Raw genomic sequence first — 26,835 nt, 5'->3', positions numbered from 1 at the left:
ATGCACCTCACAGAGTGTTTGTTGTGGGGGAGGAAGGGAAAGGAGAATGTTAGCCACTTTGAGACTCCTTCGGGTAGTGATAAAGTGGGATATCAAATCCAAACTCCTCCTCCTCCTCCTCCTCCTCCTCCTCCTCCTCCTCCTCCTCCTCCTCCTCCTCTTCTTCTTCTTCTTCTTCTTCTTCTTCTTCTTCTTCTTCTATATTCATCAGAGCAAAGATGACGGTAGTGCTATTTTTCTAGAATTTTTCAGATTTGATCCCGGAATGTCCTGCTTTTCATTAGGACATCACTATTTTCATCAGAGAAAAGCTGAAGGCAGTGCTATTTTTCTAGACAAAGAGGTGTTTCAACTCACCATCATCACCCTTCCTTTTCCCCTTAGAATGAAAATGGCTCCCCCCGAGAGGTGCCGGAACCGAGCTCCAGTGAGTTCCAGCTGGAAAAAAAAAACCACTCTGGTTGGAGGGTATGGAGTTAAATGACCACCAAGCCAAGGAGACAAGTAACTATGCAATCTTTACAAGACATCTTAAGGCAGCCCTGTCTAGGGACGTGTGTTTTTTTTAAGGTTTAATGTTTTATTATGTTTTTATTAATGTTGAAAGCCACCCAGAGTGGCTTTGGCAACCCAGTCAGATGGCGGGGGTACAGTGGTGCCTCGCAAGATGGAATTAATTCGTTTCGTGAGTTTTTTCGTCTAGCGAATTTTTCATCTTGCGAAGCACAGTGTCGGAAAAGTTTTGGAAAAGCTTCAAAAATCACCAAAGTCTTCAAAAACCTCAAAAAAGGCTACCACACCGCGTTCTATGAGTTGTTCCTCGAAGTCAAGTCGCAACTGTATTAACGGTGTTAAGAAAAAGGAAACAAACTTGCAAGACGTTTTCGTCTTGCGAAGCAAGCCCATAGGGAAATTTGTCTTGCGAAGCAGCTCAAAAACCGCAAAACCCTTTCGTCTAGCGAGTTTTTCATCTTGCGAGGCATTCGTCTTGTGGGGCACCACTGTATTATTATTATTATTATTATTATTATTATTATTATTATTATTAAATAGGACATCCCTATTTTCATCGGGGGGGACGGTTTCCTCTTCCCATGATGTCACTTAAATCAGACTTAAATCCAAAACCAAGAGAATTAGAATCTTGTTTTACTTTTTAAAAAAGGGACACAGCTCAGTGGTAGATCCAATGCAGAAGGTCCCAGGTTCTATCCTTGACTGGGAATGTCCCCTCCTTAAAACCCTGGAGAACATCTCCCACTCAGTGTAGACAATACTGAGCTAGATACACCAGTGGTCTGATTCAATATGAGGCAGCTCCCATGTTCCTGGTATTGCTGTTCTGTGTTGTGGTTTATTCATTTCCCCAGTGGAACACCATCTGGGATAGAAACCCGAAAGGTCAAATGACACTACAAGGAAACTGCAGGTGTTGATACACTAGGAAGTTTTATTACTATTATTGAGAAGCAGAAGCAAATAACCTTTCCATAGTTTCAGGTGGCACCCAAATGCCAGTCCAGACAAGGAGGTTACTTAAATGCAAACATTACTAATGAGAAAGCAAAAGATTGCAGCCAAAAGATTGGGAGACATGTGAGAAGTCCATCAGATATCTGCAAGTGACCGAGCTACATAATTTGTTGGAGTTTTATGTTCCTTTTTTTATAAAGGAAATGGCACACAATAGTGCTTTTCAGATTGGTTGGAACCTTGGGTGAATCAGAAGCTGCAAATATTATCAGCTGGTCTGTTCTGGATAGGAGTAGGATTGGATACATGTGAACTTATGCTGGCAAACTCAGAAATTCTGAACATCCCAGTTATGAATGCAATTTTCTGATTTTTTTTCCATAGTCTTCTTCGAATGTTCATTCTGTGCCTGAGTTGAGGGTCCTTAGAATCTTCGGCAAGGGTCACTTCTGGGTAGCGACAGCGGAGAACAAAGGCTCTGGGAGATGGCTGCACCAGCGGAGATGGAGCCACATCCCACATTTCCCTCGCAGCACAGAGCGGGAGCACAAGGGTTGCATTGATCAACGCAGAGAGGCTGGTCAGAACAGTGGAGAGCTGGGCCCGGAATGCATATAGTGAACGGTGGTGGCTGAATGGTGACGGTGGAGGTAGGGCATTTACTGTAGCACTGGGTCTTTCCACAAGACATATTTGCTGAATGGATCTAAAGAAAAGCATTAAAATAACATAAGAAGAGTCTGCTGAATCAGGTTAATGGCATATCTCGTCCTGTGTCCTGTTCTTCCTGCGGCCAACCAGATGCCCCTATCTGTATCCCACAAGCAGGGCCCAAGCACAACAATATCTTTTTACTTCAAATAGTCATGACTTCCTTCAAAGGATCCTGGGAAATGGTGGTTTGTTATCAGGTTCTGAGAGCTGTTAGGAGCCCTCTCTTCCCCATACAGTACTATAATATTATAAGTTATTTGATTTTCCTCTTCCCAAGAAACACTATCAGGGGAAAATGTGCCCCCTATTAACTCTAAGCACCTTAAAAAGTACAGTTCACAAGTTTCCTTATTTTTCACGAGATATTATAGTGCTATAACTGTATAGTGCTGATAATTTAGGGTCAGATAATTTCATTGGAACTAATATGAATAGGGTTTAGTTGACTGAATTCTAGTACTTTGCAATGAACAGTTTGCAATGTGTTAAAAGTTATTGTCATGGGATACCATCCCCCAATGACCTGGTTATTACCGAGTTATTGCTACTCATTACATGACAGTGTAAACCCCACCCATTTGCTAAACTACCTGAACCAATATTCTTGAATTTCTGCCCTCCCTTCCACTCAACAGTACCCAGTCTCAGGTGTCCCTTGGCTCCCCGTGGGCACCAATACCAACCAGAGGATGAGATGGTTGGACTGTGTTCTCGAAACTACTGACATGAGTTTGACCAAACTGCAGGAAGCAGTGGAAGACAGGAGTGCCTGGCATGCTCTGGTCCATGGGGTCATGACGAGTTGGACACGACTAAACGACTAAACAACAACAATCCAAGTCATAGGGGATTCCTTACAGGGACTCCCCAGAAAACTTCAGGGATTGAGCATGGATACATTAAAATCAATACATCAAAATCTAGATTACCTTGCCCTCTAAAACAAGGTAATCCTGTTGAATCTCTGCCTGCTTTGACCTCAGCATACATCTTCACATGTCCCTCCTAGGTCCTACCACCAATTTCCATCTTGCAGTATCCCACAAAAGAAACACCAAAAAATTTAGCATTCAGTGACTAAATTTCTCCCCAAAAGCTGATGGAATTCAAAGATTCTGAATATGCTAGAATGCATCTTGGTTAAACTTACCTGATTCTTCAAAGAGCAGAATTCGACTGGAGTGTCTCAGTGTTGGAGGAGGCTGATGTTGTCTCCTGACATTTCAGGGCTTTTTATACAATTCCTTTCCAGAAGGTCCCAATTAACTGCTAGCGTCATGTCCTATAATATAATATCCATCCTGTCCCAAGGTGTGAGTTCACCATCCGTACTCATTTGTTCTGCCTGGTGTTTCATCCCATAGGCAGGATCCTCCCTCCGGAAATTGCTAGAGTCCAAATGCTTACAAACCTGACTTTGGAGAATACTGAGCTAAAACAGCCTTCCTAGCTCAGCAGCTCAATTTCATGGAATCATCCCGTTGGAAATGACCCCAAGATTCATCTAGTCCCAAACCCTGCAATGCAGGAGTATGCAAGTGGCCCAGAATAAAGATATATGCCCATTGACAGCGATGGGATGTCTCCCACCACAACCACGGGTTGGCATGAGACAGGCCAGCAGGCATTGCATAGCTCTAACCTCCAACATCATGCTCCACCGATGCATCCCCTGCCTCAACCACCTGAGCCAGACACCTCCCTCTGCTTAGGGGTAGGACCAGCTGTTCTCCCTGGTATATCAGCTTAATGTCAAGATCCTCCCACTGAAAATTGCTAGGGTCCCCTGGCTCAACCACCTGAGCAAGACATCTCACTAGGGGTAGGACCAGCTATGAACATGCAGAAATTCACCTTATTTGGTGGAACTCCCCCATTGACACAAGTAATGGCAAAGATGATGTTGGGAAGCTATTTGCATCCCATCTCGGTTGATTAGAGTGCAGTGCTGATAGCCCCAATGCCATGGGTTTGACCCCCATACAGGCCACGTGCATATTTCTGCATTGCAGAATGTCGGACTAGAGGACCCCTGGGGTCTCTTCCAACTTCAAAATTCTATAATTCATTGATTCTATGAAATTGGGCTGCTTTAGCTCAGAAGCACCCAAAGTCACGTTTGCAAACATTTGGACCCTAGCAATTTCCAGAGGGAGGATTCCGCCTATGGGCTGAAACACCAGGTGGAACAAATGAGTATGCGGAGTGAAATCACACTTTGAGACAACCTGGATATTGTATGATGGGACATGATGCTAGCAGTTAATTAGAACCTTCTGAAAAGGAATGGTATAAAAAGCCCTGGGATGCAAGGAGACACCATCATCCTTCCTCAACACTGAGACGCACCAGTTGAGTCCTGCTCAGTGAAGAATCAGGTAAGTTTGGTCAAGATGCATTACAGAATGTTCAAAACCTTTGCATTCCAACAGCTTTTTTGGGGAAGTAGATATTAGTATATATACTGAACTCAGAGGAGGCAGGGGTTATTCTGTACTCTGGAATGTCTATGAACATCCCAACAATGCTATCATACCAAATTTAAATTTGATGAATTTTGAGAATGTGGTGTTTAAAAGGTGCTTAGAGTTACTAGGGGGCCCATTTCCTCCTCTCACATTTCCCTGGGAAGAGGAATTGATTGTTGAACCTTCTGCAATGTACAGTTACACCACTGTCACACCATATTAAAAATAATGACTCTTGGGAACTGTTGTATTTTGGGAGTGGTTAGAACTGTTGGGGCACCCATTTCCCCCTCACCAGGTTCCCTGGGAAAGAGGGACTGCTTGTTAAATCACCCTGAAAACTGAAGCTCAGTGAGGGGGAGAATGGTCGCCTAAAAATTCTCACTAAATTACCATTTCCCAGGTTACTTTGGTGCTAAGTAGAAATCTGCAGGTTGAAATGTATACAACTGATGGGGCCTTAGCCATGCTCCTTAACTTGAATAGGTGTGCCCTGCATATGACTGGCATGGGCAACTATCCATGGTAGTAGGTTTGTCTATATAAATAAAAAAAGTAGGACTAGATGGACCATTAACCTAATCCACTAACCTGATCTAATGTTATTTTAATGTGTTTCTTCAGATCCATTCAGCAAAGATGTCCTGTGGAAAGAGCCAGTGCTACAGTAAATGCCCCACCTCCACTGTCACCATTCAGCCTCCACCGTTCTCCATATCCATCCCGGGCCCAGCTCTCCACTGCTCCGACCAGCCCTCCTGCATCGAGCAATGCAACCCTTGCACTCCCGCTCTGTGCTGCGAGGGAATGACCCGCGTGGGATGTGCCTCCATCTCCACTGGTGCAACTCCCGCTTTCATCTCCCCCAGCCTCTGCGCTCCGCTGTCGCTACCCAGAAGTGACTGCAGCCCTTGCCGAAGATTCTAAGTGCCACCACTAGGCGCCATGAGAAGCAGAACGTAAATTGGACGAAATTCACAGAATCAGAAATCAGGAAATGTAATTGAAAATGGGGATATTTAGAATAGTTTGAATTTGTGGGAATGGGGTTGTATGTCCTGCTCTGAACAGTCTGGCTGAGATTAATTGACATGATGTACTTGGAAGCATTAAATTCAATAGATCAATGCATATTAAAATAATTATGGTCATTCAGTTCATTTCTATATGACTTTATATTTTGAAGGGGGAGAAATCAAATAGTTTTACATTGAAATATCATATCAAACCATTTGGAATAAATAATTGCAGAAGAAAATCAGATATAACATACACATTCAAAGAAACATAATTAACAGCAAAGTAATGTATTAAATATTTTAAAAGAAAGAATTACAAAGGGAAGTTAGATATACAGTGCACCATTAAAATAGCAGAATTGGCCTGGGAATAAAATATTATCTCGAGTATAAAGCACATTTGCTGCTTTTGCTGCCAGTCCTGCCAATGGCTGTTCATGGTGGGTGGTGGCTGTGGAAGTTCAGTTTTGATTTAGCAGGTCTTCACTCAGAAATAGCCAAGATGGGCTCTCACCTCTTCAGCAGCCTCAGCTTTTGTAGCTCTGTCAGTCAGGGACATATCCTTACTTAGCCGGGTGAAAAAATTCTTCTTCTTCTCTGGAGATCACTTGTAGCTGAGCAAGATTGTCTTCCATGAACATGGTTTTAACAGTGTGTCCATAAGTGACTGTGGAGGCCAATTCTGGATCCACACATCATTCCACACTGGGGACATTGATTACCGGGTGGAAGTTGATCACAGTGTGGATTTGCAAAGCGTACCTTCCTCTTATCATGTTTCTCCCTTGCATCCTGAGTTCGAGTGTCTTCAAAACCCATGACACCTTTGGTAAAGGCTGTTCTCCAATTGGAGCGCTCGCAGGCCAGTGTTTCCCAATTGTTGGTGTTTATACTTCATTTTTAGGGATTTGCCTTGAGGCAGTCTTTAAACCTCTTTTGTTGACCACCTTAGCCAGGTGAAAAAATTCTTGCAAGAACAGAGCATCCAACTGCCCCCAAAATGCTGAAACAGTTACAAAAGCTCTTAAGCCATCATAGCTTCTCACTATGTTGAGTCCCATATTACGAATTTTGCTTAACTGCAATTTTGCATATGGGCACTTTAAGAGTAGCTTGGCTCCCCATCTTCTCTCCCTGTCCCTGGATAAGGTATGAAAATGGGAGGGGGTTAAAAAAACTCAACCACTTGGAAGGGTGCATTATCTCGGCTTTATGTGTTTCCTTAAAACAGACTCATTCGTTTTCATATGCCTGCATCAAGGTGTTGGAAGGGTGATTTGCAATTGAATCTGGGGAGGAAGAGAGTGGTGGAGCCCCAGCCTAACCCAGACAGTCTTTTTATCTGTCCCTGTAATATTCAGAGGGTTTGAACACAGCGGGCCTTACTTCCGAGTAGTCATGTATAGGATTGTATTGTAAGGTGCCCAGCCTGCCATTTTGCAAAGCCACAAGGCTTACCTCAAACTGTTAACAGCAAAGCGTGGGACAATTATGGGTTGTTTTCTATCACTCCTTTTATTTAAATTATGCGGGTTCTCTTGGTTTTTAAAATGGCACAGCAGGGCCTTTTGAGGGGTCATAGAATAACAGAATCTTAGACTGGGAAGACACTCAAAGAGTCATCAAGTCCAACCCGCTGAATGCAAGAATCCCAACTAGAGCCTCCATGACAGACGTCCATCCAACCTCTTCTTAGGAAGGAGAGTCCACAACCTCCAAAGGGAGACTGTTCCACTGTCAAAAAGCTCTTACTGTCAGAAAGTGTCCCCCCCCCCCTGTATGTTTAGTCAGAATCTCATTTCTTGCAACTTGAAGCCATTGGTTCGAGTCCTACCTTCCAGAGCAGGAACCATTTACAGTAGACTATGATGGAAAAAGAATCTGCAGTAAATTCAGGTGTTTGAATAGTGATATTTAGCAGGAGAATTGGGATAGTTAAAGGCAAGACCCTTCATAACAGCTGCATTATCAGGATTTTGTGTCCCAACTGTGTCACCTAAGCAGTTAGAAAGTTTATGGATTTACAGTAGCACCTTGGGGAAAAGAGCTTCATACTAAATTTCTCTGAAAATTTGAAATGAACACCACCGGTATTTCTCATATATATATCTGCTGTGGGGAAAAATATCCTTTCCTACTTCTGATTGAGTCAGGCATCAAAGAGTGCAAAGATTTGGTGCTGAGAAATACTGGATACACTTACTAAATTAGTGAATGGCAGGCTTGCAAGAACAGGAATCAAGATCACTTGGGGAAATTGCCCAAAAAAGGCAGCGGATTTGTAGCCAAACTGCACCTTTCTGCAATGGCAAGAGATCCAACTAGTGTGTGTCATCAGTGAGGCAATCTCACTTGGGCTGCTCTGTGCCTTCAGTTGAAAGAATGATGCATTTTCTTGTCACAAGGCTCTAATTAAACACCCAAAGTGTTCTCCAGTGTGCAACTGCCAAGGCTTTTTAAGCACTGTTTTCATTTCTTTAGCCATTCACCCTTACAGTATGTCCCCGTTTGTTCTTCCTCATCTTTCACCTGGTACGTGGAGTCCTCCCTTGGCAAGTTGCTTTTTGGCCAAAGGATTCCCGGAAGTGGCTTTGAGCACGGCTGAATCAACGCAAACTCTGGAATGTCATGTGCCATGTGAACACAAGTCGAGCCAAGCTGGAGAGGGCTGGTGAGCTTCTACTTTCAGGCTTCCCAAGGGGAATTGTGTTGGCCACTGGAGGAACAGCGTTCTGGACTTGATGGGCCTTTGACCTGATCCAGAAGATTTTCCTTACATTTTTAGGAACCAGACCAAAAGCCCCTTTGGTCCACCTTCATCTTCTCACTTTGGCCAGCCAGATGCCTCTGGGAAGCCTACATACAAGGCATGAAGTCAATAGCCCCATCCCACTCTACTTCACCAGCAACTGGTAGGCAGAGAGACCTACTGCCTCTGAAGCTGAAGGTCATATGGTCATGGCAGTCATGATGGTCTCCTCCTACACACATCTCTCTAATCCAAATGTTAATGGGATTTTACAAATTCCTGGAGGATAAGGCTTCCAGTAGCTGCACATTACAATGATTATGTTCTGCCTCCACCATTGCATGCAATATACCTTTGAATGCCAGTTCCTGGGAATCCCAAGTGAGGAGAGATGATGTTGTGATGAAGTCCTGCTTCTAGGCTTCCCATAAAGAACATAAGAAGCACCCTCTAGGATCAGGCTAATGACTCATCCAGCAGTCTGTTCTCACAGGGGCCAAGCAGATGTGCTCTCGTGCTCCAGTTCTGCTTGAGCATTTCCCACAGGAATCTGGGTGGGCACAGTGAAAGCAGGAGACTGGACCGGATGGGCCATTCTTTTAAATAAATACACACACTCCCCACATGAAATGTATGGCCATATCCCTATATTTTAAATGTGCTACACTGAAGCTTCACCATACCAGATAAGTGTGAGTTTCCCCACATTGCCCAAACACCTAGGTAACGCCTGATCTCACTCAGGGAAGAAGGACAGGCGCCACTACAAAGAAGAGTAAAATGTTTGGGTAGATGCCGCTTATAAAGTCTGGTCCTGTTCTAGTGGCCTCCATGTGTCTACCCCTGCTCTCCCCCTAGGTAAAACCATTCAAGTGGCAAATTCATTTTCTCTCGTGGGGTGGGGAGAAGCTTTCACAGCTGAGACACTAAACAGAGGAATACACACACACACACACACACACACACACTGAAAATGTGTGTATCAATCCATTATGACAGAAATAAATCACCCCTCTTTGGGTATGACTAAGTATACTTCTGGCTATACTTGCCTACCCACTCTGACACACTGGCAAAGTTGGAAAATGCTGTACAACTTGTCATTTATTTTTCCAATCATCCAATAGCTATTTGGGGGGAAAACCAAACCAAACCGGAAGCACTATGGGATTCTGAATCAATTGTAGTCACTGTATCAGTGTTGTATCTCTCAGCAGTAATTCCAGAGGCATGATTTGCATCCCTGCAACAATAGAAGAAAAAATAATTCTATTAGAATTTCCAAGTAGCTCCCTACTTCTCCTCATGAGGCCTTCATCTCCTTTCCCAGTTTTAACAATGAGCCTTGTTCCTTCCTCAGTTGAACAGATCAATATTCAACTAATTTCCCAGTTGAGGAGCACCGGGGACTTAAAGAATATCAGGTACGGAAGGTTCTACCTGCAGAAATAACATTCAAATATTCAGATCCATTGGAATTAACGGACCTAAGTAAGTCATGTTCCTCAATGGGTCTACTCTGAGTAGGACAAAAAATGGATTAAACTGAAAGTTATTATGAATCAGTTAGTTAAGTGCATTGATATCAATTGCTTTAACTCAGATTAGTCCAGTATGAGAAACAACCCATAATTGTTATGATTAAGTTAGTGATTAGTGCCGGAACTGAGTTCCTGTGAGTTCAACCTGAGAAAAGCCCTGGGTGGGACTGACATTGGATTCAGCCTACAAGCAGTTTCTTAGCTGGATGTCCTGGCAAGCTAGTCAGAAGAGGGGAAATAATATCGCTGTCAGGGACTGGGCAGAGGACGAATGGCGGAGACTGCCTTCCCAGGCTGACCCTTCCAGAGAAGAAGACGACGGTACAGAATCACAATAGGGGCACTATTATACCACTTTACAGAGTCATGTCTTCCCTCAAAGGATTCTGGGAGCTGTAGTTTCATGAGGGTGTTGAAGGTTCTTAGGAGAACCCTATTCCCCTCATACAGCTGCAGTTCCCAGTGTCCCTGTGGAGAGGGATTGCTTGTTAAACCTCTCCGCATACTGTAGCGCTTTGCAGGGATCGTGGTCCCCTAACATCTCTCAGCTCCCTTAAACAACTCTCAGCTTCCCAAGGGGATTTGTGTTGGCCACTGGAAGAACAGCATTGATGGACCTTTGATGGACCATTGATGGACCACTGGAGGAACAGACTTGATGGACCTTTGACCTGATCCAGAAGACTTCTCTTACATTCTTAGGAACCAGTCCAAAAGCCCCTTTGGTCCACCTTCCTCTTCTCACTTTGGCCAGCCAGATGCCTCTGGGAAGCCTACATACAAGCCATGAAGTCAATAGCCCCATCCCACTCTACTTCACCAGCAACTGGTAGGCAGAGAGACTTACTGCTTCTGAAGCTGAAGGTCATATGGCCATGGCACCACGGCAGTAAACACATTGGTGGTCATCCCCTACACACATCTGTCTAATCTATATTTTATGGGGATTATACAAATTCCTGAAGGATAAGGCTTCCAAAGCTACTCAATACAATGACTATGTTCTACCTCCACCATTTCACACAATATAGCTCTGAATGCCAGTTGCTGGGAATCCCAAGTAAGTGAATGAGTGAGATTGAGTGAGTGCCATTTTTCAGAGTGCTGTGAGGAGATTTCACCCCTCCCATACCCAAGAATCTCCTGATCATCTCCTGATGGTCTCTGCTGACTCTCCAGAGAAGAGGAGGCGTGTCCTGCCTATCTACTTATTCTGCCCAGCAACATATCTGTGTGTGTGAGAGAGAGTCAGTCAGTCAGTGTATCGGAGAGAGTGAGAGTGTTAGAGATCCTAGAGATAAGATTGCTGCTAAGAGCAGCTGCAGACTTTCAGTGTAGCATTGATTTATGCTTAGAATATTCAGCTCTGTATATAGTTTTGTATCATAGTTGTAGTTACAGAATAAAAGGAAGATATTCTACAGAGCTGCTCTCCGAGTGGTTTATACTCTGCAAGACTCTGCAAAACTCTGCTGCGCAACAACTGTATTATTGAGACAGTGAATCCGGTGCTCTCAGCTCTAAGCTGTGAGTCCACAGCACTGTGACCTGTTCCTGTGAGAAAGGAGGTCTCTGGCGGTGCTACCCAGCTCGCCTAGCCCAGTCGGGGTTGAGGTGTAAGAGTCCACTTGGTGCACTGGCTCTAGGGCGATGCTGACATCCCACCCACCCCACCATTCCCATCACGGAGCAACAAATCCCAGAGTGGTTTAGTAACTCTGGGAATTTATATGTGAAAATGGGACATGTAGCAGCTGGTCCAAAACATTTAAGAACCTCTGCAATATATTTGTATATAACCTGTCTTCCCTCTGCATGACCTGATGAACTAGTGTGGAGAAGGTAAATTATACAGAATCTCATATCAGAATAAAAGTTTTATCTATTATGGTCAACCAGTCATTAAAGAAAGTACAAATGGTAAAATATACATAATCACAAGCTCAGAAGAATAAAGGATATAATTAAGAGCGAACATGGTGAATCTAAGGCTACATACACATCATATATTTAAGGCACTAGTATACCACTTTACAGAGTCATGTCTTCCCTCAAAGGATTCTGGGAGCTGTAGTTTGCTGAGGGTGTTGAAGGTTCTTAGGAGAACCCTATTCCCCTCATCCAGCTGCAGTTCCCAGTGTCCCTGTGGAGAGGGATTGCTTGTTAAACCTCTCCACAAACTGTAGCGCTTTGCAGGAATCGTGGTCTCCTAACATCTCTCAGCTCCTTTAACAACTCTCAGCATCCCAGCACTTCAAACTCTTTCAGCTGTTATGCCACTCAGGAAAGGACAAGAGGCTTTGCCAATTCTGCTTTGGGGGAGATCAAACTCAAGAAACACCAACACCCAAAACCACTTTTGAAATGCTGGACCCACAGCAATTTCCAGGGAAGTGACCCAACTATGGCGTGCAACATCAATAACAAGGAAGAAGATATGTGAATCATAACAACACTCCTTGAAACTACTTGGAAGTGACTCAAGGAAAACTGCTATTAGGAATTAATTGGAATCTTGTGAAAATAAAACTCATCATCGTCTCAGGATATATAGATAAAAGCCCCAAGCAGACACAGCAACATCGCCAGATTCCCTCAGCACAGAGACACTCCACTCGAGTTCTTTTCACTGCGGAGCTTGGTAAGGTATGCTATAATTCATTTTAAGTCAAGGCCTCTTGGTAATCTTGGAGGTGGAAATGAAAAAGAAAAATAAACTCTGAAAGTCCATTTCTTTCCTGTTAAGAAGCACTGCTTTTTATTTCAGCTTTTTAACCTGTTCTAAATCTGTTTAGGCGGAAGCTTAAGGCACAGAATGTTGGTGATCAGTGCAGAAGGGACACCTTAGTGTGTTGGTGATGCCTACTCAGAATCTATGAATAGTTTTGTATCATTTAACAGAAGGTGAACAAGGTAGAAGAGGGGTTGTAGATAATAATATTAAATAATAATAGTTTTATTATTTATACCCCAGCCATTGGCCAAGATCTTGATGGCAAGTCTCCAATAAGCTATCTATATCTATATCTATATCTATATCTATATCTATATCTATATCTATATCTATATCTATATCTATATCTATATCTATATCTATATCTATATCTATATCTATATCTATATCTATATCTATATCTATATCTATATCATCTATATCTATATCATCTATATCTATATCATCTATATCTATATCATCTATATCTATAGCTATAGCTATATATCATCGATCTATCTATCATCTATCTATCATCTATCATCTATCTATCTATCTATCTATCTATCTATCTATCTATCTATCTATCATCTATCTATCGTGTTACATTTAGTTACAGTGGTACCTTGGGTTACAGATGCTTCAGGTTATGCATTTTCGGGTTGCGCACCGTGTCAAACCCGGAAGTACTAGAACGGGTTACTTCCGGGTTTCAGTGCTCACGCATGCTTTGCACACGTGCAGAAGCGACGAATCACGACCCGCAGGTGCTCAGACGTGGCACTGCTGGTTGCAAACGTGCCTTCCATACAGATCACGTTCGCAACCTGAGGTTCCACTGTATCTTGTTTTGTTTTTTATGGGGTTTTATCTCGCTATATATTATATAATTATATTACTATATAATAATAGTTTTAATATTTATACCCCATCCACTGGCCAAGATCTTGATGACAAGTCTCCAATAATGTAGCTAGCTAGCTAGCTAGCTATCATCTGTCTATCATGTTACATTTAGTTAACTTGTTTTATTTTTTTAATGTGGTTGTATCCAGATAAGTTATATTCAAGGTAGGCCAGTTGATATAAATGAACCAAAGGCAGGGGTAGCCAATGCAATGTTCTTCAGATGCTTCGACCTAGAACTCTGATTGCTCCTGGCTATAATGATCAAGTTGGCTGGGACTGATGGGACTTGTAGTCCAGAACACCTGGTGCAGCCATTGTTGGCTATCCCTGAACTAAATTACTCCTGCCCATTGATTTCAGTGGGCCTATTCTGAAGGAGACTGAAGCTGGACACATGGAGGGTAATGGTATCAATGGCTACTAGCCACAATGACTAGGTTCACCCTCCACTATGAAATGCAGTATAACTCCATTTAGCAGCAGCTAGGAATCACAAGTGAAGAGACTGGCTATTGTAATCAGGTCCTGATTGTGGGATTTCCATTGGGGCCTCTAGCTGGCCACTACGAGAACACAAAGCTGGCCTGGATGGGCCTTTGGTTCTAAAATGTCTGTTGGAGAACCAGAACACTGTGAAATTGCATTACTGTTTACCTTTGTACACTTTGTCCACTCTCCACCTGATGTGTCCTTTCAGATCTATACATCCACTTCAGCCAAGATGTGTTCCAGATGGAACCATTGCTACGCCAGCTGCCCTCCCTCCACCATCCAAATTCAGCCACCTCCCTTCGTCCTCACCATTCCTGGGCCAGCTATCCACTGCCCTGACCAACCTTTCTGCATTGAGCAACACAACCCTTGTGCTCGCATGATTCCCTACCATGGAGGGGCACACCATGGTGGACATGGGTCAATCTACAGCCGTCCAACCTCTGGTTTGAGTTCAACCAGCATCTACTCCAAAAAATATGTGTCAAAAAGTGAGGGTGGATGCAGTTCTTGCCAGTTAAAATAAACCCTGAAGCCACCAACCACAGAATGAATATGAGGAGGACCATGGAGCAAGAAATCCAGATGTTGGCTCCACTGTAGACATGAGTTCTAGAAGTTTATGTTCAAATATACAACCTTCTAACTTAAAGGACCCCCTTTCACATCTGCTGAGGCAGTCACCTGCGCCTGTCCTCAACACGAGTTCAGCACTTTGCATTCTGAATCATGTTCTAAGCCGGGAACATTGTATTCTCGTTAGTGGTGCCTCACTATTGCCCTGTTTTAGCTGAAGAGGTGCCCTATTTTAAATGCAATGTTCCACTGTGATTGCAATTGTAGGAGAAGAAGAGTGATAAAGTCTTCATCGTGTGAGATTTGTCCATCAATACTCATCTAACAATGTTAGGCTATTATTATTATTATTATTATTATTCGTGTGAGATTTGTCCATCAATACTCATCTAACAATGTTAGGCTATTATTATTATTATTATTTTAAAAAATGTACTTGTGTTGCTTAAGTTCTACTCAATGTTTGCACGAGCTAGTCCACAATGTTGTAACATGCTGGTCCATGTTTCCATTTAAAACAAACAAACAAACAAACAAACAAACAAACACTCTATCTGTTTTTGATGCTGCATGTCTTCATGTGGAGTCTGATTTGGCACTCTGTGTTACCTGAAATTCAACATGTGGAATTGTGTGTCTCTTCCCAATCAAAATAAATGCTTTACTGCATCAAAACTCCAGTTTCCTGCTGTGTTCATGTATTCCTTTTGATATCCAGATTCTCATGTGCTGATACTTTTAAAGGTGAAAAGTAACTACTTGATTCCTCCCTCCCCCCCAAAAAAAATTTAACAATATGTGAAGTCCTGTGAGGAACAGTGTAACGACCATCTTTCTGTTGGAAGTCTCACGGGAGGTGGGAGACAGATGTTGATGTTACTGGTTTCCTGTTTCTTTGTCCAGTTATTCACTGACTCTCACAGAGAGCAGGTGCATATTCTTTTCTGTCCTGCCTAGTTAGAAATAAATGTAGCAAAGTAGCTCATATTTCTAGCTGGTCTTCTGCTGTCAGGGTACTCTGTGTAATGAGAGAACGTGCCTGAAGCCTCATTAAAGGCTTAGGTCCTTAATCACTGTTGGAGGAGAGCTTGATAGATTCCAAAGTACGTCATGGGGGAGAGCCATTTCAGCTCGGTCGTGAGGAACCTCCGACACGTTCCTGGTCCTGGTTGGTGTCATCTGCTCTCCCCCTCCCTGCATAATCCCTTTCCCCCTCATAAGACATGCTGCTCATCACAACACAAGTCTTATTGGGATATGCCACTGTGTCAATATATTTTCTGCAATAAAGAGTCATTTTAGAGTTTCCTATGCAGCAGAGTGTGATGGTTTAATAAGCGGGGAGGAGTTCTTCTCCAGGGAATATAATTTGATACTTACTTAGAAGACCTTGCTTATCCTGCAATGGAGGGTAGGACCCGTACTAATGGATTCAAGTTCCAAGGAAGGAGATGCCGACTCAACATTAAGAAGAACTTTCTAACCTTAAGAGGTGTTTGGCAGTGGAACGGTATCCCTCGAGGGGTTGTGTACTCTCCTTCCTTGGAGGTTTCTAAGCAGAGGTTGGATGGCCATCTGTCATGGATGCTTTACTTGAGATACCTGTATTGCAGGGGATTGGACCAGACGAGCTTCGGGGGGTCACTTCCAACTCTGCAATTCTATGATTCTAAGATTTCATTAGGCCAAGCTTCTAAAATTCTCCAGCACGTTCACCATGTGGAAGAAAGAAGAATTCCTCTTAAGCAGACTTTTTCTGCACGTCTCCTGAGCGCAATGAACCAAGTTAGTCTCTCTGTGTGCTGTGCTGTAATTTGTGAATAGTAATGCATTTGCCTGGCCCTGTAATTACTATAATTATTCGAAGTCATTTCCCATGGCCATTACTTAACTCAGTCGAGTTAAGGAGTAATGTTATACCTCAAATTTAGAGTCATTATATAATGTTATACCTAAAGGCTTCACTACTTGCCTGATCATCCTCCTTCCAGGAAGGGATGTTGCAAGCTCTGTCAATCACATCCAGTTGCAGCATGCTGGGTCATTTAAGAAAAACTGATGGCTAGTGCACATATATAATTTTCATTATGTCCCTGGCATCTAAGGGGAGACTGAAAGAGGCAATTTGGCAGGTCTCATTTGTAACCATCATTAGCAACCATCATTTGCTAATCAGGTCGGTGGGTGAGCAAAAGAGAGGAACCTGCAGTGTGCAAGAAGCACCAAGATTGGCCGGGTGGGCAGGCAAAGGAGCAAGAGCTGGGGCACGAAGTGAATACCGAAAGCTGGCGGGTGAGATGGATTCCCTGCTTTCTCTTCTCAGAACGCTGCAGCATATGCTCTTGACTCATCTCATCTCCCTCATGGCTGGGGAGAGGAGTTTGGAAGTTTTGCTTTTTCTTCACTGTGTTTGTGTCAGGGATTCAACAGAGGAGAAATGGTGGAGACCACCTCCCCAGCCTGAACCTTCCAGAGAAGAGGAAGACAGTTCAGAATTTCAACAGGATTTGAGGGAGGTCACAGCTCAAAGGAAGATGAGGAGAACAGTTGGGAAATAATGGGAGGGGAGGAGGAGGAGGAGGAGGAGGAGGAGCTGGCCAACACATTATCACTAGAAAGCATTCCAGATGCACCATCTCCCAGAACCCAGCGAGCCTTAAAAATAGGAGGGCAAAAGTATCGGAGGCAAATGGCTCTAAGTGGCCCCATAAGGTGGCTGGTGGTGTTGAAGATTGAGGAAGTGGAGAGAAGGGGGATGGAGATTTATTTGGAGCAACACCATTACTCAAAGAGGCTGCATTTCTTAGCATCTTTCTGTGAAGATTGAATAAAATACTTTAGTAAGAACTTTCACTGTCTTATCTGCTCCTGGCAATCTACTGTGTGGGGATCAGATTCCCTGTTGCCTGATGGAACATCTTCCACTCAGTGTAGACAATGCTGAGCTAGTTGTTTGGGACCCTGAGTGCAACAGATGGACCAGTGGTCTGACTCAGTACGAGGGAGCTCCCGTGTTCCTGGTATTCCTGTTCTGCATTGTGGTTTATTTATTTTCCCGGTGGAACACCATTTGGGATGGAAGCCAGAAAGATCAAATGACACCACCAGGAAACTGCAGGTGTTGATATAATAGGAAGTTTTATTATTGTAATTGAGAAGCAGAAGCAAGGAACATTTCCATAGTTTCAGGTGGCACCCAAATGCCAATCCAGGGATGGAGGTTACTTAAATGCAAACATTACTAATGAGAAAGCAAAAGATTGCATCCAAAAGATTGGGAGACATATGAGAAGTCCATCAGAGGGGTATGATGTTCATCAAATATCTGCAAGTGACTGAGCTACATAATTTGTTGGGGGGGGGGGTTCTATAAAGGAAATAGCACACAATAGTGCTTTTCACATTGGATGGAATATTGGGTTAATCAGAAGCTGAAAATAATATCAGGTGGTCTGTTCTGGTTAGGAATAGGATTGGCTACACGTGAACTTATGCCGACAAACTCAGAAATTCTGAATGTCCCCATTATGAATGCAATTTTCTGATTTTTCCCCACAGTCGTCTTCGAATGTTCATTCTGTGCCTGAGTTGCGAGTCCTTAGAATCTTCGGCAAGGGTTGCAATCACTTCTGGGTAGCGACAGCGGAGAACAAAGGCTGGGGGTGATGGCTGCAGCAGCGGAGATGGGAGCAATTCCCTCGCAGCACAGAGCGGGAGCACAGGGGTTGCACTGATCGACGCAGAGAGGCTGGTCAGAACAGTGGAGAGCTGGGCCCGGAATGCATATAGTGAATGGTGGTGGCTGAATGGTCACAGTGGAGGTAGGGCATCTGCTATAGCACTGGGTCTTTCCACAAGACATCTTTGTTGAATGGATCTAAGGAAACAGATCAAAAGAATGTAAGAGCCTGCTGGATTTGGTTATGGCCCATCTAGTCCCACATCCAGTTCTTCCAGTGGCCAACCACTTTCCATCCTGCAGTGTCCCACAAAGGAACTGGCTAATACATCAGCATTCAATGACTGAAGCTTCCCCCTAAAGCTATTAGAATTCAAATATTTTGAATACACTAATTCATATTGCCTAAACTTACCCGATTCTTCAAAGGGCAGGACTCAACTGGAGTGTCTCTGTGTTGAGGGAGGCTGATGGTGTCTCAGTGCATCTCAGGGCTTTTTATACCATTCCTTTCCAGAAGGTCCCAATTAATTGCTAGCATCATGTCCTATAATATAATATCCTTCCTGTTCCAAGGTGTGAGTTCACCATCCGTACTCATTTGTTCTGCCTGGTGTTTCATCCCATAGGCAGGATCCTCCCTCCGGAAATTGCTAGAGTCCAAATGCTTGCAAACCTGACTTTGGAGAATACTGAGCTAAAACAGCCTTCCTAGCTCAACAGCTCAATTTCATAGAATCATTCCATTGGAAATGACCCCAAGATTCATCTAGTCCCAAACCCTGCAATGCAGGAGTATGCAAGTGGCTCAAAATAAAGATAGATGCCCATTCACAGTGATGGGATGTCTCCCACCACAACCACGGGTTGGCATGAGACAGGCCAGCTGGCACTGCGTAGCTCTAACCTCCAACACCATGCTCCACTGATGCATCCCCTGCCTCAACCACCTGAGCCAGACACCTCCCTCTGCTTAGGGGTAGGACCAGCTGTTCTCCCTGGTATATCAACTTATAGTCAAGATCCTCCCTCTGAAAATTGCTAGGGTCCCCTGCCTCAACCACCTGAGCAAGACATCTCCCTTTGCCTAGGCGTAGGACCAGCTATGAACATGAAGAAATTCACCTTATTTGGTGGAACTCCCCCATTCACACAAGTAATGGCAAAGATGATGTTCAGAGGCTATTTGCATCCCATCTCAGTTGATTAGAGTGCAGTGCTGATAGCACCAATGTCATGGGTTTGATCCCCATATAGGCCACGTGTATATTTTTGCAGTGCAGAATGTTGGACTGTAGGACCCCTGGGGTCCCTTCCAACTTTAAAATTCTATGATTCCTTGATTCTATGAAATTGGGCTACTTTAGCTCAGTTTCACCCAAAGTCACGTTTGCAAACATTTGGACCCTAGCAATTTCCGGAGGGAGGATCCCGCCTAAGGGCTGAAACACCAGGTGGAACAAATGAGAATGTGGAGTGAAATCACACTTTGGGACAACCTGGATGTTGTATGATGGGACATGATGCTAGCAGTTAATTAGAACCTTTTGAAAAGGAACAGTATAAAAAGGCCTGGGATGCAAGGGGAAACAATCATCCTGCCTCAACACTGAGACAACTCCTCATCCTTGTTGAGTCCTCCTCCTTGAAGAATCAGGTAAGTTTGGTTAAAATACATTACAGAATGTTCAAAACCTTTGAATTCCAACAGATATTTTTTTTGGGGGGGGAGTAGATTTTAGTATATATATTGAGGTCAGAGGAGGCAGGGGTTCAAGAGGATTATTTATTCTGTACTCTGGAATTTCCATGAACATCTCAACAATTTAAGCAATATCATACCACATTTAAATATGACGACTCTTGAGATTGTGGTGTTTAAAGGGCACTTAGAGTTACTACGGGGGGCATTTCCTCATCCAGTTCCTTGGGAAAAGGGATGATTGTTGAATGAATGAATGAATGAATGAATGAATGAATGAATGAATGAATGACTCTAAGTTAGGCCACATTAAAAATAACGAATCTTGGGAACTGTAATACTTTGGAGTGTTTAGAATCAGTAGAGCACACAGTTCCCTCTCAGAGTTTTCCATTAAAAAATTACCATTACCCAGGATTCTTGGGGGAAAGCCATGACTGTTTAAAGAAATAAGATGCAGCTTAAAATGCTCAGTATTGATGCGGCCTTACTCATGTCCATTAGCTTGAATGGGTGCGCTCTACATAGGACAGCCATAAGTGACAATCCATGTTAGGCGCCCCTAAAGGAAAAAGAAGGTTTTCAGCAGGTGCCAACAACAATACAGCAAAGGTTTTTACCACCAAGGGGCAGGGATTTCCAGAGTCATTGACCATGCTTGTTTTAATCTATTCTGTTCCACACCCTGATATTCTGAAGGAAAATGCTATCAATTGTGTTGAACCACAATGACTGTCCTCAGCCTCCATGGCTGAAGGTGGAAGCCTTTCTGAATATCAGTTGCTGAAAACCACAGGAGGGAAGAGGGCTGTTGTGCTTGGGACCGGCTTGTGGGCTTCCCAATGGGGGCATCTGGTTGGCCAGTGGGAGAACAGGACTAGATGGGCTATTAACTAATCCAGCAGGCTCTTCTTATGTTCTTCTGATGTGTTTCTTTAGATCCATTCAGCAAATATGTCTTGTGGAAAGACACAGTGCTATAGCAGATGCCCCACCTCCACCGTCACCATTCAGCCACCACCGTTCACTATATCCATCCCGGGCCCAGCTCTCCACTGCTCTGACCAATCCTCCTGCATTGAGCAATGCAACCCTTGTGCTCCTGCTCTGTGCTGCGAGGGAATTACCCGTGTGTGATGTGCCTCCATCTCCGCTGGTGCAGCCATCTCCCCCAGCCTTTGATCTCTGCTGTCTCTACCCAGAAGTGACTACAGCCCCTGCCGTATATTCTAAAAACCCGCACCCCAGGCACCATGGGGCACCACATAGAACGAACATTCAAAGAAGACCGTGGAAAAAGAAATCAGAACATGGCATTCAAAATTGAGATATTCAGAAATGTTCCATTTGTAGGCCTAAATTCATATGCATCCGATCCTACCCTGAAGAGGCCAGCTGACATTATTTTCAGCTTCTGAGTGACCCAAGATTCCACCCAGCCTGAAAACTACTATTGTGTGCCATTTCCTTAAAATAAAGGAATGGAAAAACCCAACAAGATATGTAGCTCAGTCACTGGAAGTCGTTTGATCAACTTCACACCCCTGTGATGGACTTGGCATATGCTTTCCCATCTTTTGGCTGTATTTTTTTGTTTGTTTCCTTATTAGTAATATTTGCATTTAAGTAACCTCCATGTCTGGATTGGCATTTGAGTGCCACATGAAACTTTGGAAATGTTCCTTGCTTCTGCTTCTCAATTACAATAATAAAAACTTCCAATTGCATTAACACCTGCAGTTTCCTGGTAGTGTCATTTGATCTTTCTGGTTTCCATCCCAGATGGTGTTCCACTGGGAAAATAAATAAACCACAATGCAGAACAGCAATACCAGGAACATGGGAGCTGCGTCATATTGAATCAGACCACAGGTCCATCTAGCTCAGTATTGTCTACACTGAGTGGGAGATGTTCTCCAGGGTTTTAAGGAGGGGACATTCCCAGATTCAGGTAGGGAGCTGTGTTGGTCTGACGCAGTCTATATCTATATCATCTATATCTATATCTATATCTATATCTATATCTATATCTATATCTACATCTACATCTACATCTACATCTACATCTACATCTACATCTACATCTACATCTACATCTACATCTACATCTACATCTACATCTATATCTATATCTATATCTATATCTATATCTATATCTGAAGGGCACAGGTGGTGCTGTGGGTTAAACCACAGAGCCTAGGACTTGCCGATCAGAAGGTCGGCGGTTCGAATCCCCGCGATGGGGTGAGCTCCCATTGCTCGGTCCAAGCTCCTGCCAACCTAGCAGTTCGAACGCACGTCAAAGTGCAAGTAGATAAATAGGTACCGCTCTGGCAGGAAGGTAAACGGTATTTCTGTGAGGTGCTCTGGTTCGCCAGAAGCGGCTTAGTCCTGCTGGCCACATGACCCGGAAGCTGTGCACTGGCTCCCTCGGCCAATAAAGCGAGATGAGCACTGCAACCCCAGAGTCGGCCACGACTTGACCTAATGGTCAGGGGTCCCTTTACATATATATATACACCGTATTTTTTGCACCATAACACTCACTTTTTTCCTCCTAGAAAGTAAGGGGAAATGTCTGTGCGTGTTATGGAGGCAATGCCTACGGGTGGCATGCCTACGGATTTTCCTCCTCTAAAAACTACGTGCGTGTTATGGTCGGGTGCGTGTTATAGAGCGAAAAATACGATATATATATATATATATATATAGTCCAGTAGCACCTTAGAGACCAACTAACTTTGTTCTTGGTTTAAGCCTTCGTGTGCATGCACACTTCTTCAGATACACTGAAACAGAAGTCACCAGACCCTTATATATAGTATTAGGATGGGGTGGGGTATTTCTCAGGGGGGTAGTGGGAGATGGGTGATTGACTCAAAGGGTATGGTAAATCTGTTGATGACTGTTAACGACTGCAATTAGTCCTACAGGAAAAAGCAAGGGATAGTATGCAAATGATTAGCATATGTAATGAGACACCCCACCCTCTCACTATATATAAGGTTTGGTGACTTCCGTTTCAGTGTATCTGAAGAAGTGTGCATGCACACAAAAGCTTATACGCAGAACAAAGTTAGGTGGTCTCTAAGGTGAGACGGGACATTCCCAGTCAGAGATAGAACCTGGGACCTTCTGCATCAGTTCTACCACTGAACTATGACCCTTTCCTAAAAAATAAAGCATTTCAGCTCATTGTCAGGATCCTCCCTGTGGAACTTGCTAGGTTCCGAACATTCCTACAAGTGATTTGGAGCAGCGCTGAATCAAAACAAATTTTGTATGGTCACAGTCCAATTTTCTTCTCCGCAAAAACACCTTTGCCAATGCTTGGGAGAGTGGGATGGGTGTGTTCAACCTAGTCAGGCGAAGTTCCACATGTGTACAGCCAGCCCTGAACTCATCATGAAAATTCATCAAGCTTTGAGTGTGGATTTCTCTTCAAATAAATATTTTTGCATGCAATGTCACGTAACCTGCTGAGAGCATATAGCTGACCATGGAGTCAGGTGCTACAGGGGACTAGTTCCATGCAGTCTGCATAAAGATAATTATTTTCAGGTGCTTTTACATCCCCCTCCCAATGGCATTTGCCTTTAGAATGTTGTAAATGATTTAGAACAGTTCTTCTTCTTCTTTTAATTGTGCATCTCTTTGCCACCCTTTGGGAAGATGGGCAGAATGAAAATTTACTAAATAATGATATAATAATAATAATAATAATAATAATAATAATAATAATAATAATAAATATTTTCTGTAAAGCAATTTCCCCTTATAGAGTGCATGTTTGTGTTATTTTCAGCAATATGTGCATTTATAGGAACATTCTATTTTCACATGGGCATTTCTTTTCTTTTTTTATAATAATTTTTATTGGGTTTTTTTTTAACACATATTAAACACAAACAATACACAATACAATAACAAACAAACACATAAACATGTAAAATTTCAAAACCTTCTTTTCTTGAACCCTGTTTCTCCGACTTCCCCATACCTTCCCTTTCTGCATCCCTATTTTCAAATTTCTTCCAGCAAATCCTCACTTCAGAATTTAACTAATTAACCTTTTACTCCTCCTGTCTTTACCAAATCAATTTCACATGGGCATTTCTGTGCACGTTACTCAGCTGGTGAACTGGATTGCCAAGTTCAGGGAAGTGTGAATTTTGATGGATTGTTTTGTTTCGGATCATATATTGTGATCATAGTAGGTTCACCTTTAAATGTGAACTGGAATTTCCCGCCCATCCCATGAAGTATTATTTTCAAAATGTATAAACATGACACATTATTAGGGGCTGTGCCTTGCCCACCTCACTTGCTAACACACTACTTTTTCCAATTTGTTTTTACAAAAAGTCCTCATGGAAATTTATCAGTAGTTTGTGGTAGATTTCTCCAAATATGCACATTTTTGAAAGGCAATATCCTATAATATAATTCCTTTTTGCAAGTTAATCTCAGTGAATCAAATCTAAGCATAATTTAGAAAATTATTATTTAGAAAATTATTTGTTAGTTGTTATGAGTGCTAGCTGCCTTTCAATGGAAAGCTTAAGGTCCCCTCATAGATACCTTTCATAACAACTGCATTATCAGGATTTTGTGGCCTAACCGTTTCACCTAAATAGTTAAATGTTTGTGGATATTCCATAGCATCTTAGGAATTGGTGCTTCCCATTAAATTTCTCTGAAAATTTGAAATGTACACCACCTACACACACACACACACACACACACACACACACACACACACACTGTGTGTGTGTGGGGGGGTGGAATATCCTTTCCTACCTCTGATTTGGCCACTCCTCAAAGAATGCAAAGATTTGGTGTTGAAGAATCCTAGTTAGGATTAATAAATTAGTGAATGGCAGGTTTGCAAGAACAGAAATCAAGATCACTTGGGGAAATTGCCCAGATTTTGCAACAGTAAGGATAAAAGGCTTTGTAGCCAAACTGCACCTTTCTGTAATGGCAAGAAATCCAACTAGTGTGTGTCATCAGTGAGGCAATCTCACTTGGGCTGCTTTGTGCCTTCAGTTGAAAGCATGATGCATTTTCTTGTCACAAGGCTCTAATTAAATGCTCAAAGTGTTTCCCAGCATGCAGCTGCCAAGGTTTTTCAAGCAGTGTTTTCATTTCTTTAGCTCTTCATCCCTATGTAGCTGTTTGTTCTTCCTCATCTTTCACCTCGTATGTGGAGTCCTCCCTTGGCAAGTTGCTTTTTTGGCGAAAGCTTTCCGGAAGTGAATTTGAGCAGGGCTGAATCAACACAAATGATGGAATCTCCCACACCATGGGAATGTAAGAAGAGCTAGACTGGAGAGTGCTCTTGAGCTGGGAATCCCAAATGGGGAAAAAGATGCTGCTTCTGGGCTTCCTATTAAAAAATATGAGAAGGGTCCTGTTGGATCAGGCCAATGGCTAGTGTAGTATCCTGTTTTCACAATCTCCACTCAGATGCCAATAGGAAAGCCTCAAGCACGACCTGAGCACAGTTGCACACTGGGAGACCTACGTAGCCACTCTGGCAACAGAATGCTAGACTAGGTGGGCCTGATCCAATAGGGCTCTTCATATTTTATTTTATTTTCTACATATATACACTCCAGCGCATGAGAAATGTAGGGCCATGCCCCTATTTGTGCTACATGGAAGCTTCACCATTCAGTGTAAGTTTTCCCAAATTGCCTAAACATCTGGGTAATGACTGTTCTCACCCAGAGAAAAAGGGTTAGTGTGGGGATTAAATGAGGAGAGAAATTACCATGTACCCCACCTTGGGCTCCTTAGAGGAAAAGGTATGATATAAATGAAATAAGTAAGTACAGTGGTACCTCGGGTTACAGATGCTTCAGGTTACGTGATTTTGGGTTGCGCACCGCACCGAACCCGGAAGTACAGGAGCGGGTTACTTCTAGGTTTCAGCACTCTTGCATGCACAGGAGCACTAAATCACGCGTTGCACATGTGCAGAAGTGCTGAATTGTGACCCACACATGCACACATGCGGTGGTGCAGGTTGCGAACATGCCTCCCGCATGGATCATGTTCACAACCCGAGGTTCCACTGTACTGTAACTCATCCTGGAAACTCATAGTGAAAGGCAGGTAATAAATCTAATGAGCAATAATAAAAGTGTGATAGTTCTGTTAAGAAAAAAGGTTTCAATCATGACAATAGTAATAGTACACATTAATACAGAACTGAAGCAAATGGGAGTTTCGAAAAATGAAAAACTGAGAGAAGCCAAGACTGATGGATCTACTCCCCATGAGAAATAGGATTGATGAAGAAGGAGCGGAGATTACATTTATGACTCTAGTGAGAGAGCAATATACTTTCTCACATCTCCTGGGCATGTTTACAGACACAACCTGTAGCCTTGCAGCAAAGGACTTGAAGAAAACTCCTCCCTGTTCTAGACACCGTGTTCTAACTCCATGGGTCCTTAAAATCTCTCTTTCATCCAATGTTGCTGGTATAACTCAATAGTCCCTTGTACTCTGAAACCCTGTGTATCAATCTATTATGATAGAAACAGATCACCACTCTCTAGCTATGACTAAGTATACTTCTGGCTATACTTGCCTACCCACTCTGACACACCTGCAAAGTTGACAAATGCTGTACGACTAGTAATTTATTTTCCCCCAATCATCCACCTGTAAATGAAAACAAACAAACAAACAAACAAACAAACAAACAAACCAGTAAGCACCACAGGATTTTGAATGAATTGTAGGCAATGTATCAATGTTGTATTTCTCAGCATTAATTCTGGAAGCAT

The 26,835-nt window shown here is 43.1% G+C and overlaps 1 long non-coding RNA gene across 1 annotated transcript; it reads left to right on the top strand.

Moving 5' to 3' along the window:
• Positions 1-12,520: 12,520 nt before the first annotated feature.
• On the top strand, positions 12,521-15,013 carry LOC310694379. The gene is made up of 2 exons (XR_014519639.1): positions 12,521-12,610; positions 14,284-15,013. It is a non-coding gene; the product is annotated as an uncharacterized lncRNA (long non-coding RNA).
• Positions 15,014-26,835: the final 11,822 nt, after the last annotated feature.

This window comes from Podarcis liolepis (assembly GCF_965112155.1).
Source record: "Podarcis liolepis genome assembly, chromosome: 15".
Taxonomy (NCBI): Eukaryota; Metazoa; Chordata; class Lepidosauria; order Squamata; family Lacertidae; genus Podarcis; species Podarcis liolepis.
This window is presented reverse-complemented; position numbering and strand designations above follow the sequence as displayed.